The sequence below is a fragment of the Vulpes vulpes genome, chromosome 12 (genome assembly GCF_048418805.1).
Source record: "Vulpes vulpes isolate BD-2025 chromosome 12, VulVul3, whole genome shotgun sequence".
Lineage (NCBI taxonomy): Eukaryota > Metazoa > Chordata > Mammalia > Carnivora > Canidae > Vulpes > Vulpes vulpes.
In genome coordinates, this window is record NC_132791.1 from 152,937,113 (window position 1) to 152,957,264 (window position 20,152).

At 43.6% G+C, this 20,152-nt stretch overlaps 1 protein-coding gene across 11 annotated transcripts in view; it reads left to right on the forward strand.

Annotated features, from left to right (window-relative positions):
• DAB1 (DAB adaptor protein 1) overlaps positions 1-20,152 on the forward strand; it is a 1,107,850-nt gene that overhangs the window by 151,969 nt on the left and 935,729 nt on the right. For 3 of the 11 annotated variants that reach the window (XM_072730803.1, XM_072730807.1, XM_026006996.2), the window contains exon 2: positions 523-607. The exons of the other annotated variants lie outside the window; for them this stretch is intronic. The gene's annotated coding sequence lies outside the window, so the exon portion shown is untranslated. The remainder of the gene's footprint in view (positions 1-522; positions 608-20,152) is intronic. 11 annotated transcript variants of the gene reach the window in all.

Here is a 20,152-nt window from a genome sequence, read left to right on the forward strand (position 1 = left end):
AATCAGGAATGAAACAAAGTAATGTGTGTGTGTGTGTGTGTGTGTGTGTGTGTGTGTGTGTGTATGAGAGAGACAGACAGGAAAATGGGGTATTTAAGACAAATATGCTTGAAAGTTTTGGGAGAAGCACCTTCCTTTTCTTCCCCCTGGGGAGCTGGGGGTGCAGGAAGAGAAACAGAGAGAGACAGGTAGGCACAGAGACAGAGAGAAGCATTCAGAGGTGGAGGGAGGAAAAGAGAGACTGAGCACACACACGAGTGGGACACAAGAGAGACGCAGCCAGGCAGCTTTATAGGCCCTGGTTCTAGTGTCTTCTTGAAGCCCAGCTGCATTTCTAACCTTGGATTCTAAAGGGCACACCTGTGTCATTATAGTCACTTCCTCTGAATCAGTCAGGATAAGCTGATTTGTGATGCAGTAACAAATACCCCCAAATTACAGTGATTTAATACTACATGGGTTTTGTTTATTTTAGGTGTCAACCTGCATGCTCATCAGGGAGCTCTTTCTTATCATTCACAGATACAGTCTTTGTCTTGACATGTTACCACAAGAACTTCGATAGAGAAGTAAATACGGCAAATGTGCACTGGCTGTAAACCTTCTTGTAAGTAATACACATTGTTTCTGTTCACAATTTCATTGGCCAAACATGTCACAGGACCACACTTACCTTTAAAAGAGTGGAGAAGTACAACTTCACCATGTATCATTAATGGGTACCCAAAATATTTCTGAATATCTTCTGATAATTACCACCCTTTTTTCTTCTCAATCTACCTTTCTATTAAAAAAGCAAATGAACAAACTGCCCTAACTAGTCGAAATGACAGAATAAGAAATTCTCAGTTCCCTAGGTGGCTGGATGTTAAATTGTCTAGAATGAGCTGTCAGTGCTTTCAGACCCCAGAGAAGACGCAAACCAAAAGGGAGATAGAGTTATAGAAATTGGATGAAAGATGTGGTATTTGAGCTGGGTGGTAGAGAGTGGGAGTATTTGCCTGGCACTTCCATGATTTAGTCTTTGAAGTTTTAAAATCACACATGACATAGGAGACTTTGGGGTAACGCAGGCAGGAACCTGCATCTTTGCTCTTTATGGACAGAACAAGCTGATGGATGGTCGGTACCTAGAATGGCACTGACTCGCATTTGAGGAAATGTTATTTGTCTTCCCTTATCTCCTTGCAGTATAATCTCTTGTTACTTACTGGTACTGCAGTTTTCTTCTTATTTTCCTCTGGGGAATCTAAACACTTCATACTGGCAGTATCATCGGGATCCATGTGATTGAGGGGTTTGCCATTTTACTGGGAAGACTAGTTTAATTGTTGGCATAAAGTTCCTTGCCTTGGTGTTATAAGCCAACAGACTTGAGGCTCTGAGATACCATCTGTTTCTCAGAAACATTTTTTTCCCCAGAATCTTCCCTGAGAATATAATTTCCCACTAACTTCAGAGACACATTTTTTTTTACCTATCTTGGGATATTATTATTTTTTCCCTTATGAATAATAACCTGTAAAACCAAATACAAAGAGATGTAGGTATAGAATAGTAGCTGGACCCTGGTGAGATGGAGTTATATTTCTAAGACACAGGTCTGAAAGTAGCTCTCCACTACTCTAAAATCGCCGATGAGTTCCCAGTGACCACACAGTAAAGTTCAGGGACAATTTCAGTTAACATCTCCCATGATGTTTTGTACTTTTCCACCTTTTACTTCTGCCCAAACCATTCTTTCATGCTGTACCCTTCCTTCTATCTCCAGCCACTGAAATCAGGTGAACAGCAAAATATTTAAAATGCATTTCATTGCAAGTAATAGAAAAGCCAAAGGTGGAATTTATCAGTTCATGTATTTAAGAAGTCAAAGTTGGTTTGACCCTGTATGTATTGGCACACATACTTACTGTTTGGAAGAAACCAAATCTGGGAAGTGAATGGGAGACCTGTGAAAATTTGGTGTTATATATAATACAGTCTTGCTTTCCCTCTGGTTTCAACTCTAGCAGGAAATTTAAGGTCTAAGTACTATGAAGAATTCATTGTTCTTTTTAAATAGGTGGTCTGTACTGCTGAGTCATGATTATTTTACATCATCACATCAATGGTTTAATTTTATCATTACTTTAATCACTACTGCTCAGCAATTTCCTCAGCTCACAAAATGAGTCAGGATAGTTTGTGCTTAAACTTCTGTGCTCTGCAATCAGATCTATCTGGTTTGATTCCTACCTGGTCATGTGTGTGTGTCTTTTAATTCTTACACCAACTTTGTGAAGTGCTGGGTCTTTTCACCCTCGTTTTGCACCTGAGGGAACTGGGCTTTGGGGAGTTGAACAACCAGCCTGCCATCATACAGATGGTAGGGCTGCACTTCAAGCTCAGGACTGTGGGAGCAAGGTTCTTTACTTCTGTGGGTTTTCTTCCATTTTCTTTATCTTTAAAATGGGATAATGAGGGGCACCTGGGTGGCTCAGTCAGTTAAGCATCTGCCTTTGGTTCAGGCCATGATCCCAGGGTCCTGGGATTGAGTTGGGATTGGGCTCCCTGCTCAACTGGTGGTCTGCTTCTCCCTCTCCCTCTGCCACTCCCCCTGCTTGTGCTCTCTTGCATCTTTCTCTCTCAAATAAATAAATAAAATCTTAAAAAAAAAAAAGGACAGCGTTTGTGAATCAATCAACACCATGACTACCCAGAAATAAATCTTCAATAACGTAGCTCTTACAATGATGATGACATTTGCCCTTCTTATCTTTTTAATCAGAACCAAATTAACTACAAGTATGAAAACAAATGTAGGGACGGAACACCGTTCCTTGAGACAACCATAAAAAGAGTTCATGATGATTAATCTAGTTAAAATTGCAGCCCTCAATTCAAAAGCCTTATCCTGCCTTATTTTTCTCCAGAGAACTCTTTACCATCTGATATACTATATTTTACTTACTTGCCTTTTTAGTTTTACAGATTCCCCTCTAGAATGTAAGCTCCATGAAAGCAGGAATCATGGTCTGTTTTGTTCTTTGTTGTATCCTCAATCTCTAGAATGGTGCTTGCAAATAATAAATGCTCAGTAAATATTTGTATGGTGAATGAATTAACTAGCAAATTAATTCATCAAATAATGATTACAAAAATAACATTTTAGATCCCTTTTCATTCTGAGATCCTCTGATTCTGTGGGTTTCCACAAATTTCTCAATCATTCCTACTTTTGAAAGATAGGATAGTGGGAAGGAATCTATCTCAGTTATTTTCCTGGCAAGGTCATAGGGGATGTCATGAATCTTGAGCTTTGTAGAGCCATGAGCATTATTCTCCATGTGTTCATCCTTTAGACTAAGGTATGACTGCCCCTATGTTTGGTTGGCATTACCTGTGTGTCAGACACCAATGTCATGTCAAAAATCAATAACGTCATGCATTTCTCAGCATGTACTCATGGGGAGAAGTCACAACCACAGTCCCTGCTGAGTCTTCTATTACCAGGATAGCTACTGGGACTCCACAATCTTTGATCTAGATAGAGTTCCAAATTGTCTCTCACCTGAACTTCAGATCTTTCCCCACCATACTCATGTTTTCTCACGATAACACAGATCATATCAGAGATAATGCTTTCTAATTGGATAGCAACCACCCTCATTTCTTAATGAATACCTTATATGGGAGGACTTAGTCTTTTATAAGCAAATGCAGAGTCTCCTCATTATCCTTTGTTCTACTGGCCACTCTAACTAAGCCTTTTGGGGCTGAAGGGCTCTTGTTCTTGGTGTCCTCAGATCACTGTTCTATTCCCAACTCACACATCTCACTATATCCTTCTTATAGCAATTCCTTTCAGGCCCTTGGCTGCAAATATCAACTTTATGCAGGTGAATTCTCTACCATCTAGTCTCTCTGTGAAGCTCCAGGCCCTGATTTCCATTGCAAGCTGGACATCTCCACCTGGGCATCTCATATATCCAGTTTCAACATGTCCACCCTGAAGTTATCACTTGTGTGTGAAGCCTGCATTCTTATCTCATTGAAGGACAGAACCATCTTTCTGGTTCCACAGACCAGAAACCTGTATGCCATCCATGAGCGTTCTCTGCTTCCCACCTCTTCTCTACGTCTTGGCTGTCAGTTGGTTTTCTAGAGATGTGCATTCAGAATTCTGATGACACAAATGTAGCCACTCTTCATTTGTATATCCTAGTAACAGGCCCTTATCATAGCTCAAATATATACTTTTAAAGATTTTGGCTATTTATTTATTTATTTATTTATTTGAGAGATTGTGTGCAAAGAGGGGAGGGACACAGGAAGAGAAAGAGAGAGAATCCCATGTGCACAGAACATGGAGCCTGACACAGAGCTTGATCCCATGACCCTGAGATCATGACCTGAGCTGGAATCTGAAATCAAAAGCTGGACACCTAGGCACCCCTCAAATACATACTTTTAAAACTCTTTTGTCTCTAGTCTTTGCTTTCTCAAATGCAATCAGTTCACAGCAACAAGGGTAATTTTTCTAGAGCACAGTTCCAACCATATCACTCTCCTGCTTAAAACTATGGTGACCTCTGCAGGAGTGAGTCTAAGCTTCTTGATTTCATCTTGACCTAGCTCTCTGGCCATCTACCACCACGATCCTTACTTCCCTCAACTACAGATTGCAGGGGATCCCTGGGTGGCTCAGCGGTTTAGCACCTGCCTTCAGCCCAGGGTGTGATCCTGGAGTCCTGGGATCGAGTTCCACATCAGGCTCCCTGCATAGAGCCTGCTTCTCCCTCTGCCTGTGTCTCTGCCTCTCTTTCTCTCTCTAAAACAAAACAAAACAAAACAAAACAAAACAAAACAAAACAAAACAAAAAAAAACTACAGATTGCATATATTAATCCCTCTCTTAGAGGGTCATAGTGAGAATCAAATGAACTCATCCATGTAACATGTCATATTTTCAGCACAATGTCTGACACATAGTAGGTGCTCAACGAATGCCAATTTCCTTCCTGCCTTTTTTTTGGAACCAACATTTGGAATTGATCATAAACTTCAGTGGAGATTTCTCTCCTGTAAAGTGAGCCTGAAGAGTTTCTATCTGCCTTTCCTTTGCTGGGACACAAGCTGAACATCACCTCCCCTACCCCCCACATTCCATCTCTGTGATGACAGATCATCAAGTAATTAGGGCAGCAAGCACTTGAAATTGTGTCAGCTCCCTGATGGCTCAGTTCCTAAGCGGCTGGCCTAGTACTGAACAAGACATGTGCTTCTTCCATGCCACTTCCCCAAGAACCCCGGGCCTCTGCCTGGGATGGCTGGAAGGAAGGAAAAGGAATTCCTGGGTCTCTGACTCTGTGGGCAAGCAGTCTGCCGTGCCTCCACAAGAGGTCTTTTAGGAGAGTTTTTGGCAGTGAGGGTTAAAGAGAAAAGCACAGAGATAAGAATCAAAGTTGTGGATTTAAGTCTTGGCTGCTATATTTCTAGTACAAGTCACCTAACCTTTCTGAGCCTCAGTTTTCTTAGCTCTGAAATGAAGATCATGCTTTCTATCTCAGTGGGTTCTTGGAAAGATCTAATTAAATAGTGAATGAATTACATAAGATATAACTTCAAGATAGAGGGCAGCCTGGGTGGCTCAGCAGTTTAGCGCTGCCTTTATCCCAGGGCATGATCCTGGGGACCCGGGATCGAGTCCCGCATTGAGCTCCTTGCGTGGAGCCTGCTTCTCCCTCTGCCTGTGGCTCTGCCTCTCTCTCTGTGTCTCTTATAAATAAATAAATAAATAAATAAATAAATAAATAAATAAATAAAATCTTTACAAAACAGATACAACTTCAAAATAGAGACACTAAATATTGTTTGCTATGATGAAAGGCATGAGGGGAACAGAGTAGTATTCTCAGATCTGACTTTCTTCCTACTTCCTATCTTGATGAACTGATGAACTTTTAATTATACTCTCTGAGTTGTAGTATATTTATTTATAAAACAGGGATAATTACTCTCACACTTCATAGGATGGGTTATGTATATGTTTTTGGTCAAACCATAAAATAAGAACAATCACTATTATTACTGTTATTCATGCTAATAATGGTGGATATGATAATTTATCTTTACTAAATTGGGACAGTGAGTGATACTGTTCTTAGAGGACAGTGCCCCAATTGAAAGCCATGGGCACACCATTTAATCTTTGCTTCCTCAAATATTAAGTTAAGAGGATGAGCTTTTTTTTTCATTTTATATATAATTTATTAATTATAAGTTTACATAATTTAATCTTTAGTATTACATTTTTTTAAAGATTTTATTTATTTATTCACAAGAGACACACTCAGAGAGGCAGAGACACAGGCAGAGGGAGAAGCAGACTCCATGCAGGAAGCCTGATGTGGGACTTGATCCTGGAGCTCCAGGACCACACCCTGGGCCAAAGGTGGCGCTAAACCACTGAGCCACCCAGGGATCCCCCAAGAGGATGAGTTTGGTGGGCACTTAAAACAGGACCTGGTGCACAGTTAAGAGTGCAATAAATAGAAACAGAGCATGCGCTCAATAAGTCCATGTTGGATAAATTAATGAGTAAATGAAAAGTACAAGTTATTTTATGGGGTTATCTTGAAGTTTACATGCAATTAGAAAGTGCAATATGTACTATACAGGGGGGTACACCTAAGGGTACACGTAACATACATCTGTTATGTGGCAGATGGGTCATGTAGCATGCCCCAGCTTTCTCCTGCCATCTCTTTCCAGGATCACCTTCTTCACCATGTCTCTGTGTGCTCTTCTGATGCAGCAGAGATAGACTGCCCACACCTACCCTCCTGGGGACAGGGCCAAGGCTGACGGTGAAGCCCAGGGAGACCATGGTCTTTTGTGTCAAACCAAGCAGAAGTGACAGTAATAAACACTTCAGAGGTGCCTTTGCCTTACTTCATTCCCACTCATTCCCACACAGTCTAATTCAGAAGAACACTGAACCCAAGAGTCAGAGATTTATGATGGCTTAACTTATAATGTTGCTTTTGAGGTTCTGGAATATTCCAAAAATCTGTGCAGACATTTTTTAAGCTTTGCATGTTCCAGAAAAATCATGCATGAATATATCCCCTTTTTTCTAAAGATAGCTGAATTAAAGAAAACACTCCTGCATAGAATTTGAAAGCTTAGAGGATCTTAATAGACACAGGATGCTCAGATAAGGGCTTCTACCACAACCTTCCACCCAGTTGCTCTACCTCACCTTTGGCAAGTGGCCCACCAGCCTCTGAGAGCACACTCCTGGAGATGAGGCACTTGCTATTTTGTCCAGCATCTCATCTGTGGAGCCAATACCAACCTGCCCTGAATTTTAGCTCCTTGATCCTACTTCTGCTCTCTGGCATCCCACAGTGGAAACCTTGCTCTTGGTGTTCCCACCTCAGATGTTTGAGAACTATGCTCTTGACTTATCATCTTCTGCATGCTAAGCCTGTCTTGAAAGTTTTCTTGCTCTATTATAGTTTGTGATAACTGTCTATGTTGTTTGTGCAGATAAATCTTATGATAGTCCAGACTCTGTCCTAAGTGCTTTATTTATTTAATTTTAAATCCTCATCACAGTCCATGAGTATAAGACTCTCCCTCCCCCAGTTTTACAGATGAGGTACGTAAGGCTCAGACCAGCTGGTAAAGGGCATAACTGCAGAGCCTGCACTCCTAATCCCTATTCCACACCCTCCTCCCTTTATGCAATGTTACAAATAAAAATATAAATAGTTCTATTATAGATACCAATTGTTGGTAGGCTGCTAATTGGTGGACTCTGCTGGGGTTTTATATTCATTAGCTCTTATCCTCACAAGAACTAGGCAGGGAGATCTCATTGTTTACAGGAGGGGAGCCAGAGGTTTCAGAAGCCAGTGATTACTTTTACCTCCCTCTTTTGCTTTATCAAGGAAGCTCATTCATTCAAACTTGGATTCCACATCAGATGAGTGCCTTCGCTCTGGCAGGCACTGTGCTAGGCACGCGGACGGACAGTAATAGACAAGAGTGCCTCTCCTAATGGTACTTACATTGCCTTGGGAAAATAGGCATTAAACACCTAATTACACAATTGCTTACTTAGCTTACATAGTGATGTTAATCACTCCAATGAAGAATTAACATTATATGCAGTGCTCTGAAGGAAAAGTGAAGTGTATAATGAGAGTAACAAGAAGATCCAAGATTGTGGGATGAGAAGGGATTAACTAGTCCAAAAGGAAACAGAGAGGAGAAGGAACACTCCCGATAGTGGGAACAGCATAGACAAAGGCCCTGAAGGGTGTTGGGATACAAAGGGGATGAACTGTAGGGTAAGGCTGGCGAGATAGGCCCAGGGGGCCATTCCCTACAGAGCCATGGGTACCCGATGAGAAGTCTAGCCTTTGACCTGGGAAATGTTTAATTTTGTTTTGAAAAGATCATTCTGATTACAGGGCTGAAGATGGACAGGTGAAAAACAGGAGATTATAAAACTTATCAATATCTGATGAACAGGTCTCTCCCTGGGAGCTGGGCTCTGTGGGTCTGTTAATACAGCCTCCCAGGGCTGCAGCACAGTGCAGTGGTCACAAGCCTGGCCCTGGAGCCTAGATGCCTAAGTTCCAAGTCTGGGTCTGCCCCTAATTAGTTATGCAACCTTGGTCAAGTTACTCAATCTCCCTATGCCTTAGTTTCCTCATTTCTAAAATAATAGCCACTTAACATGGTTACTGTGAGATTATGTGAATCAATAAATACAAGGTACATAGAACAGGGCCTGGCACAAACTAAATGCTATTTTGTAATCATTACTATTTTTGTAATGGCCTCACACACTAGATTGAAAGCAATTGTGGTTAATTAAATCCATAAGCTCGCTATAACATAACCCCCAAAAAGTTTATGAGAGCTTTAAGTCTAACAAATTAGTCTGGAGTTGCATGTGTTTCCTTTTCTGTCCCACAGTGTCTTACATTATCTATTTATTGTTTAGAGCAACTGCCTTTTCTCCCCCTCCTGGAAGGACATTCTCCTTGCTTGGGTTGCTTTTGGCCTCCTTCATCTCTTTATCCTCCTTTCTCTACTCCATCTTACTCATAACTTAGCTGCAGAGAGCTCCCTCTTTTACCCCTTGTGGGGGGACCCTGTGAAGTGCCATCCAGGTCCCCTTGCAAGGAGGGGTTGTTGGCCCAGCTGCTGGTGAGCGGACAGCTTCTGCTTGGTGGGCCCTTGTAGGATAGCCTCAGCTGCAGAGTACTGCCTTGCCAAGGTTCCACCTTTCCCCAGGCAACACCCCACCCAGTGACTTTATGCCGAGGGATAAAGCCACACACTGACAGTTCTGCATGGCAAGTCCAGCTGCAGGAGTCCCCTTGGGGCTAGCTGGTGCCATCCTTGGAGTTGTATTGCAGCTCAATCGACCCCTGCTTCCTGTCCCTCCTCCACAGGTGCGGACCCCCAGATACCTGTCAGACATTCTGCACACTATCCTGTATCGGAGCTGGCCTGAGAGAGATCCAACCAACTCAAGACTATGCCACTGTCCCTCAGAGCTGAAAGGAGACCTCGTTGGCCCCACTCTCCCCTTTTGTGCCAGCACATTCTCTGCAGTTTCTTTATAGCTTGAATCAGTCTGTCATGAACTGGATTTGTTTAGTGCTTGTTTCCCCTTGCCCCAGTTCCCTTTACTAAAATAGAAGATTCTTGTCTGCCTTGAAGACACTCAACAAATATCAGGTAAATGACCATAGTACAATATAAGGGTTAGGTTCACACAGCATTTGAAGCTGAGCCTCCCAGATTCAGATCCTGACTGTGATGCTTATTAGCCAGTCATCCTCCTGCCTAAGCTTTTAAATGCTGGCATCTGGGCAGCCCGGATGGCTCAGCGTTTTAGCACTGACTTCGGCCTGGGGTGTGATCCTGGAGATCCGGGATCAAGTCCCACGTCGGGCTCCCTGCATGGAGCCTGCTTCTCCCTCTGCCTGTGTCTCTGCCTCTCTGTCTCTCATGAATGAATAAATAAAAATCTTTAAAAAAAATAAATGCCAGCATAAGCCCTTGGCCTGCAGCATGCGCAGAGTAAGTGCACCACGAATCTCAGCAGTAGAGTCCATTCAGCCACGAGGCTGTTGTGAGGAGTAATTGAGATAATAGGTGCACATTGCTTCGTTAGCACAGTGCCTAGCTCAGAGGAAGCGCTTGATAAATGATCTGTTGGTATCGGTAATTGTCTTCACTAAGTGGCCAGAAAGCAAAAGCATGTCCTCGGCCTCAGCCTCAGCCCCCTCTGCTGTGCCAGGCACCAGGCTGAGCCCACTGGAGGCACAAAACACAGACGGCCCAGTGGGTGAGCCGTCCTCGCTTCCCTGACCTGTAGGGCACACAGCATTCTGCCCTCACCCTGACAACCTGCACACTGCCTAGGCCAGTGCCGGCCCCACAGCAGACACTCCACCACGCACGTCACAGAGGTGGTTCGGACCAGATTTCAGTCCCATCTCAATTGCTCAAATGCGGTCTCCATGGTGACTCCCAGTCCAGCAGTTGGAGGAAGGTGCATCCAGATCTGGGGGCTGGCACACTGCAACCTCTAAACACGTGCCATATTTTTTCGCATTTCTCAGACAGATTGTGGGTTGTGTGTTCATTAATTAAGATGAGAGTAATTGGTCCCAGAAAATAGTCTGCCTATCAGCTTGCAAACCACGAGGCCCTGTGGTTCTTTCTCTCCCGTCTCACATCTCTATAGCTGGTTTCTTGGCTCCTGACTATTTCCCCAAATCTCCAGGCCGTCATTTAACTGTAACAGTTGAAGAATAAAGGAAGAGTAGGATTTGAAATAGAATTTCCCTGGCTTATTGGAAGTCGATTCATGCCTAGGAAGGAGAAATAACAACCCCCCTCATATGTCTGTAATACTTTGTGATTTTTTTAAATGCTTTCCTATATGCAATTTCATTTATTCCTCACTTCATCACTGGGAAGAAGTTATTATTAAAGGCATTAAGAGCTCAGGCTATGGAGCTCAAATCTTGTTTCCTCCTCTCAGTAGCTGTGGCAATGGCAACTTGCTTGGGCTTTTCATGGGTCACATTCCCAATGTGAAATATACTAAGTAAGGACCTTCTCTGCAGGATTAAATTGTGGACAAAATGAGATAATCGACATAGTGAGCCCTCAAGGTTTTTGTTGTGCATATAGAATATGCCCATTTTACGGATGGAAACTAGGGTCTCTGAAATGTCCGGTTACTTGGCCAGTATCTCTAGCTTATAACAGGCTTGACAAGGTCTCTGAGATGTGCAGTTATTTGGCCAATATCTCTAGCTTATAACAGCCTTGACAAAAAAATATCTCTAGCTTATAACAGGCTAGACTTTGCATTCTCTGATTCCTAAAGGGACACTTAATACTACCTACCATGGGCTGAATGTGTGTTTTACACTGGACTTTACATCATGGTGCTTCTGGTCTACAGTGCCCTCTGAGAGGTTGTTATGTGCAGGGAACACATTTTCTTTTCCTATGATGAGGTTAATTTGTGAGCCATTGTGAAAGTCTATTTTTTTTTTCTTCTCAAGACAAGGTGACTTGTACCCTTCCTCAGTGATTGTACCTCTGGGCCATTTCAACAAGCTGTTATTTATAGCATTTCAACCCCAGAGCAGCCCAAAGGCTCCACTGCTTGCTTTACCTTCTGTAATTAGTTTGTTCTTTTCTGTCCCTAAAACAACCTGTTGGGTTCCAATGGAATGTGTCTTTTCTGACATTCTGCTGTGGAGGACCAGGGTTTTTGGGGGTGAAGATCATGTTGTCCACCCAACTGCCAGACAGTGCCAAGCGCAAGACCTATTTATTATAGAGTAATCCCTCACTCGGTACTTATTGCATAGATGAATGAATCAGTCCGTTGATCAGTAAATCATATGCTAGGCTCATATGTTGAGTTTGGATTCTGGCTGTCTCTGACTTTTTAGGTTCATGGCTCATCGATCCCCACATGCAGTTAGTTATCTCTCTTTGTGTGCTTTTTTGACATTTCTTACACGTCGTTCACCCAAATCCTGGTTTTTCTGGGTCCACTCATGGGAAAGTTAGTATAATGTATTATTTATGATCATCTTGAGGTTGTAAGGACTGGGAGACTTTCTCAAAGCAGAAAGCCACCTGGGTGCCCAGGCAGGTCCTCTGTCCCATGGCCCGCCCACCTGGCCAGGCATCAAGGGCTGGGATTCCTGCTGCCAAAGTGAGTGCTTCCACTCTGTACAAGGAGCAGAACGTGGGGACCTCAGTATGTTTTCCCACATGTTAGCTTTGGGTCTGTGTATGTTGTTGAGGGGCAGAGTAATGCTGAAAGATGGGTATTTCAAGGAGGAATCTGGAATAGCTACGTGGAAGGTCTTTGAGGCAGGGAGACCAGCCAAAGGTGGCTGGAAGATTGGAGGCAGAAGCTCTGGCTGTACCTTGCATAGGATCCTCTCATTTGAAAGTGACTGAGAACCCAAGGAAAAAACCAAACAATAGAGAAGAAAGCCCTGGAGGCGCACTAGCAAGACTTGAGTTCTAATCCTTGCTTCATCCTTGAGTCTATAAACTTTAAGAAGCTCAGTAGCTCTCTGAGCCTCAGTTTCCTAATCTTTTCCATGAGAGCAAGTTATTCTTTCCTGGTTTATTTTGTTGTGTTATAGCAAAGCTCAAATGACATAATGGCTGTGAAGGTTTAAGAAAGACGACATAGGCTACACGAGATGAACTTTTAATGTTATTGTAGGGAAGTGAAGATATATATATATATATATGTTTATATATATGATATTTTAATATAGTGTATGTTTCTTTGGATGAGACAGCTTCTTATTCTAAGGAGAGAAATTGGTTTGAGCCCAAGGCTCATCATTAAATCAGCAAAATGATTTTACTTTTGTTGGCCTCAGTTTCCTTACTATTTGAAATGGAAGTTAGATTAAATGGTCTTTAAATTACTACTAGGAGCACGCTAGAATACTAAGTCTGGTTAATTTATGAGCAGCAGATTAACTATGTGGAAGAGACTTCTGTCCCCATTTTTGGGAAAGGAAATCACATTTACTGATTACTGACTGCATTTTGTCAGGTACATGCATTCCCTAGTTCATTTCACTGTCACATAGCCCTATGAGGCAGACTTTATTATCCTCATTCCACTAAGAAGAAACAGCTCCAGAGAAAGTTATGGGTAGAATTGTCCCTTGCTCTTCTGAATTCATGTGTTGGAGTCCTAATCTCTAGAACCTTAGAATGTGACCGTATTTGGGAATAGGGCCATTGCAAGAGTAGTCAGTTACAGTGAGGTCATTGGGATGGGCCCTAATCCAATATGACTGGTATCCTTATAGAAAGGGAGAAATTAAGACACACACACACACACACACACACTCGCACACAGACTACCATATGAAGATGAAGGAGAGGTGAGAGCAATGCTTGTACATGCCAAGGAATGCAAAAAATTGCAAACCATCAGAAAATGCAGTAGGAACACAGAACAGATTTGCCCTCATAGCTTGCCAAAGGAACCAACCCTCCAACATCTTGATTTAGGACTCTGAGCCTCTAAAATCCTGAGACAATAAATGATATTGTCTAAGCCTCATTTTATCATGGCAGCCCTGCTAGAACACTAATACAGAGAGGTTAAGCCACTTGCATAAGGTTGCAAAGCTTGTGCTCAAATTCAGGTCTGTTGTATTCCAAAGCCCCATAGACTTGTCATTACACTCACCCTCCATATCCTGCAGTGTCAACCCTGTGAAGGAATAGGGCCAGTGAAGATGTTCTGGACTTTGTTTCAGACCCTGAGCATCCTCTTCCTGCAGGCACTGCTGGTCCTCTGACCTGCCTAAGGAAGGAGATGGAGTCATTAAGGATCAAGGGCCCTTTCCTCCTCTTCCTTCTTGTTGGCAGCACTGGAGGAAGCAGCGGGGAGGCAGACAGCCCCTGGCTTGGCTGGCTTCCCCAAACAGTGGCTTCCTGCAGTTAGAATGTGGCATCCCCCTGCTGAGGAACCAGATGCCCCACACAGGAATGTGATGTCACGGCAGGAGGGGTTGCCGAGCAAAGGTAATCAGGGAGAAGCTGCTCAGGCTAATGTTGCCTTTTGTCTAACAGCCCATGGCTCCTGGCAGAGACAGCTGAGAGTTGGCAGTTTACCCCAGGACCTGTGTGCACACACTTCTAAAATTGGAGACAGGCTTTCCTGTTGGCAGTTTAGGACTTCATGGGGACCCGGGCAGAGAGCCCCATAGACTCCCCAGGGGGTGGAAAGGGCAGCAAGGGAGGGACTATCACAAGAAAATCTCTATGCCCAGGCACCTGAATTTTGTCACTTTACCCTCTCACCTGTCTTCTCCACAAAGCGACTTTAACTACTCTCTCTACTCAGGGAGGAAAACAGGTTCAGGAAGGTGAAGTGGGTTTTCTGAGGTTATACAGCAAGGAGCAGGAAACTTAGATTAAAAGTGTTCTGTCTACATGAGTCTCTATGCTTTTTTCTCTGCAGCACAGACCATACTGCAGAGAAACAGTGGGCACAAGTCTACTTCTTTCTCCAGTGCTCCTGAGCTTAGAGAGTCAGCAGGGGATGGAGTAGGAACTCAGCGCCCCATGGGAAATAGTTTGAATTTTGATTTTCTGCCTAAATCCCAGATTTAATCATGTCTTTTAGCAGGTAAGTCCCTACTGGCTCCAAGGAAAATTCCCAACCCCTCAACCTAACTTTCAGGCCTTCCCTTCCTCATCTCATTACCAATTTCCTTCAACACTGAGAGTCAGGCATCTGGCATCCCTAACTAACCCACTTCCTCTAAACATATGCTTTTCCCACTGCTTTGCTTGGGCTGGTCTTTTCCCTAGTTTGGTATGCCCTGCCCTGCATTGCATGAGAACTCCTGCACATACATCAAAACCCAGTGTCCTATCACAGTGTCAGGGCTGTGAAGGCAGCACAGTACAGGGACTGTGGGCACAAGCCTGGAGCAGGACCTCCTGTTTGTGGACCCTTTTTCTGCCACTTCCTAGCTGTGTAACCTTGGGAAGGTTGCTTCACCTATTCTGACTTCATTGCCTCATCTGTGAACTGGTGATGACAGTGATGAGTACCTATTCCATTAGTTTATTGGGAGGATGAAAATGATCAGCATTTTGATGTTTATAGTTTTCTATTTAGTATACTGGGCTATTAATTTTTCCTTGCTTGTCTGCCCACTAGACTGTGTGCACCTTGAAAGCAGGAACTGTGTCTTATTTGCCTCCCATAATTCCTAACACAGAACCTAGAACCTGATTGACAAATATTTGTCAAAAAAACAAATAGATACATATATAAATGAAAGCAGATTTGAAGTGGCACACTCATGTGGGTATCCCAAGCATCAACCAGGTGGTTACAGCATTATTAACAGAATTAATGTCTACTGAGTGGTTTACTGTGTAGCAGGTACTGTTTAAACACTTTGCCTTTTAGGGTGCCTGGGTGGCTCAGTCAATTAAGGGTCTGATGCTTGATCTCAGCTCAGATCTTGATCACAGATTTGTGTGTTCAAGCCCCATGCTGGGCTCCATGCCTAGCTCCATGCCTGGCTTGGAACCCATTTTTTAAAAAGTTAAACACTTTAACACTCATTCAATTGTCTCAACAACCCTCTGGAGTGACTGTCATTTCATCATGATTTTATGGGTAAAAGACCTGAGCTACTAGGGGTTTCAGTTACTTCCTGGTGCTGTGCAACTAGAATATAGCAGAGCTGGCTCCAACATGGGCCTGGCTCCAGCATCCCTGGTCATTGCCACCACATTGCACAACCCCTCGGGAAGGTACAATGGTGGTGACTGGCTCAGTTAATATTTGCTCAGCAAGAGAAGGGTCCTGAAACAGCAACAGGTACTGAGAGAGAGGATGGAGTGAGAAAGGCCAATGGACTAGGCTGTGTTTGGAGCAAGCAGGTGGGTTTGGGACCTTCACTGCATATGGCCCTGGTACATGCCTCACTTCTGTCTGTGAGTTATTCTGGTTGTCTTAAAGGAATTGAGAGTGCATGGCCATCAGATAGCAAGTGTGGTCCTATCTGTGTACAGGAAGATGGAGAAGATGAATCCTTCCTTTTGTTTTGTGTTGTGTCCCTAGCATCTAGTGTAGTCCCTGACACATTAATATGTAGCAGTTGAATAAAAGAATGAAGAATCAGGAACTCCAGGATTCAGTAGCTTGTGCAGGTATCTAATATCCACTTATGTTACTTTAAGTCATTTCTCATGCATACATCAGAAAGCCCAGGTTAGAGAAGAGGGTACACATCTTCACATGATGAGATTCTGCATATCCAAGAAGCACATCTCTCATCACTGCCAAGTGTAGTGGCCCTCAAGAGCCCTGTGCTTCTGGAGCTCCAGTGGGTAGGGTTGCTATGAATGATAAGGCCCCAAATGATCTCAGGGCTGAGCGAATATTAACACCTTGAATCAACTGCACCTCCTTGATTGTGGGGAAAACTTTCTGGAGGCTGGAAGAGAGTTATTGTACCACGTAATAGTCAGGCACGGGTGATATAGTGGGTTGTGGGTGGCATAAATGAGTTTAAAGCAAAGATGGATTTGCACTTGGAAACTGAAATCACGCGGTGAGGTTTGCTGGTGGAATTGCACAGTACACCGGAAAGAATGCCAAGAATAATGCAGATGGGTGACTGGCTGTCTCAACCCAGGCTTTCCATTGTGGCCAACTGTAAAATGGGAAAATTAATAGTACCTACTTCAGTGGTGTAGCAAGGAGGAATAAATGAATTAATACAAATAAAGCACTTGGAACGGTGCTGAGCAGGTAGTGAGCACTCAGTGAGCATTAGCATTAATACACACTAGGTACCCTTAAATACAACTAAAAATAAGAGACGGGGCCATTTTATCCTCGCAAACCTTGCAAGATATGAACAGCTGGTCACATGACTCTTATGCGTTGTGATAGGTGCCATGATGGCAAAAATTCAGGTTGTTTTGCGACTCAGAGGATGGGTTTCGCTCAGCTAGATTTGGAGGGCCAGGGAAGACCTCACAGAAGGCATCGCATGATGGAGGAAATGAACAAACAGGAGGTGGTCACCTGGAAAACAGGAGAGAGGATGCTACTAAGCAGAAGGACTAGCAGTGTGTGCAGGGACCTGGAGGGAAGAGCCTGTCCATTCTGAGAACTCCAAATCAGGCTAGCTACAATGTGGAGTTGCTGGGTAGACTGGTTTCCTAAGGCTGCTATAACAAAATACCACAGACAGAGGGCTTAGCGATAGAAATGCATCTTCTCACAGTTCTTGGGGTTGGAAGTCCAACCCCAAGGCAGAGCACAGCTCTCTCTTCGAAGGTTTCAGAGAAGAGTCCTCCTTTGTTTCTTCCTAGCCTCTGGCAGCTGCCCACAAGCCTGACATTCCTTGGCTTGCAGCTGCCCCACACCAACTTCTGCCTCTGTCTTCCCCTGGCTGTCTCCTCCCCCCCTCCATGTGTGTCTTGGTTTGCTCTTCTTATAAGGACACCAGTCATTGGACTAGGGTCCTCCCTAATCCAGTCTGACCCCATTTACTTTAATTAATTACATTTGCGAGGACCCACTTTCCAAATAAGGTCATATTAGGAGGTTCTGAGTAGAAGTGAATTTGAGGGAATGCTACTCAACCCAATATGGTTGGGGTGGCCAGGGGAGTGGAAGTGAATACAAATGAAAAGAAGAAAACTTCATATGGAGAGATTAATCGTAAATAATAACAAACCAACATTTATGAGCATTTACAGCATATTGACTGTGGTGAGCACTTTACACATGTAACATGCAGACTCTCTTAGAAGGAAAAAGCATCAGGTTGACTGAGGCCAGAGAGAAAACTCAAAGCTCAGAGTTCACACAATGTGCCATTAGTCAGGGTCCCAGTAGGAAACAGATGGAACTCTGGGATTAGGATAATTCAAGACGGTTTTAACAAAGGGACCATTTACGAAGCAGCGTAGAGAGAAACCACAAGAAGTAGATAAAGGCACCTGTTGTTACCACCCATGGGTCTAAAAGAGTAGCTACTGAAACCCAGAGCCCAAATATTATGTGAAAATAGCCACTGTGAGAAGAGCTCTGACCTTTGGTTGAGGAAGGTAGCTGTTCAAGGTGACTACAGGGGGAGAGAGTCTGAATGGATACCTTGACTTGATTTCTTCTTCTCTCTAATCTCTTGTTGAGACCCCATTGGCCTACCCTAGCCAGAATCCAAAGGACAAGAGAGCCCATTCATACGTCAGCCATGTGAGGCACTGAACTAAGAGGGGAAGGCTAGATTGTGGATCTATAGAGGCAGGCAGACAACATCTTGCACGAGGACATTGATGAAAAGCAAAGCCTAGGAGGCAGAAGAGTCAAGTTAGATTGTGATGAGAAAGACCATTTAGCCTAACATTAAGAATGAGCATAGGATCTGGGGTGAGACAGACTTTCATTCAAATAAGTTGTTTCCTCCATGTCCAACTAGCTCTGTGACTTTGGGCATATGTCTCCTCATGCAGTTATTGAGATGATTATACACACCAACACGATTAAAGTGCTTAACACAGTACATGGCATTTTTTTTAAGATTTATTTATTTTTTTATGATAGACACAGAGAAAGAGAGAGAGAGAGGCAGAGACACAGGAGGAGGGAGAAGCAGGCTCCATGCAGGGAGCCTGACGTGGGACTCGATCCCGGGTCTCCAGGATCATGCTCTGGGCCAAAGGCAGGCGCCAAACCACTGAGCCACCCAGGGATCCCCAGTACATGGCATTTTAATACTCAGTTGGCATCTACTGCGATTGCTGTTACCATGAACAGCATTGGGCAGCAATCTATTGTTGTGGGGCCTCTCTTGAAGGGCTGTGGCCAGTCACAATCACTACACACAGCACTAATTCATTCATTTGTACATTGATCCATTCAACATGTGTTTGTGACCATCCATTATGTGCCCATCACTGGTCTAGCTGGTAGTGGTGAATAAAGCTAATAAAATTCTCTATTCTTGTGGAGCTTACATTCTGATGGGGATATGATATGAAAATGATGAGTGCTATGGATCAGAGCATAGCAGAGAAGAGAGATGAGGGGTGCTTCGGGTGGGGTTGCCAGTCGAAACAGGGTGGCAAGATGGATCATTGAGAAGGTGATATGTGAGCAATGATCTGACTGGAGTTTAGGGAGGGAAGCCATTCTGATCCTGGAGGGCTGAGGGTTCTGGGTAGAAGGAAGGACAAATGCAGATACTGAGGACAGAGCACACCGGAGAATTCAAGAAGCAGCAAGGATGCAAAACAGTGGGAACTGAGTGCAAACAGGTCAGGGAGGTAATGGGCCGATCTGTAGCCCACGGTCTTTAAAGGACTGTCTTCCTCAAGACACAGGGGCACATTCTGCAGTCCTGAGCACCTCATATTAACACAGTTCCCCATCTATCAAATAGGCATAAGAATCCCCATTTTGTTTACCTCCCATACTATTGTAAGGGGCTGGGAGGAAGATGGGTTGTGATGTTGTTTTGAGCATAATTATTAGGCAAGATGATGTTTTTATTGCTTAGTAATTTTGCTTTAGGCCTCCTGCCGCTGAGTAGAAAGACTGCCCATGCCCTTGAGAATATGCCTGTGCTGGACCATTGCTTGACAGCAGGTTGTCGTGTCTTTTACAGAAACTCATCTTCTTCCTTTGCTTCTTCAACTCCAGGACCTGGTTTTTAAAACAGCAGTTTCTCCCCACTCTGCTCCATACCCCAAACCTCCCCAGTGGAATTATAGGCCAGTAATTCACAGAGGCCTGTTATTTATCCTATATGCAATAAAGACTTTCCGTAGGTTATAGGAAATAAATGTGCTTTTTACTGTCATCCATGGTTCTTATTAAATGTATCCCCTCAGTGGGGAGATATCTTTGCGGGACCAAGCAGTTTTATGTCTGAGTGGCCAATGAGCTGATAATGGGTTTTATGTCTAGCAGTAGCAGCAGCATGGCAGGCAGCCCTTCGTTCACTGCAGTAAGTTGTGGATTTCTCGCACCACAGTGTGTAAATACTTCTCATTAATGTGGTGGTCTGTACTTGTAAATAGA